We start from the raw sequence: 235 nt of genomic DNA on the forward strand, positions 1-235 counted from the left end.
TGGTATTTACTATCAAGATGAGCTCGGAAGCCTATGAACCAACTAGATTAGGATAAATCTTCTGAAAATTATAAGAGATATAGTTGAGGTGTTTGACAAAAATTCAAAGAGAAAATACAAATTTCATCACCAGCAATCTTCATGTTTGGTAAGCTTTTAATCATCTTTCACTATATTTATTTATTTCAATTTTATTATTTCCATTCCCTTTTGTATGAACTGGAATTCAGTCTCT

The sequence above is a fragment of the Solanum stenotomum genome, chromosome 3 (assembly GCF_019186545.1).
Source record: "Solanum stenotomum isolate F172 chromosome 3, ASM1918654v1, whole genome shotgun sequence".
NCBI classification, from domain to species: domain Eukaryota; kingdom Viridiplantae; phylum Streptophyta; class Magnoliopsida; order Solanales; family Solanaceae; genus Solanum; species Solanum stenotomum.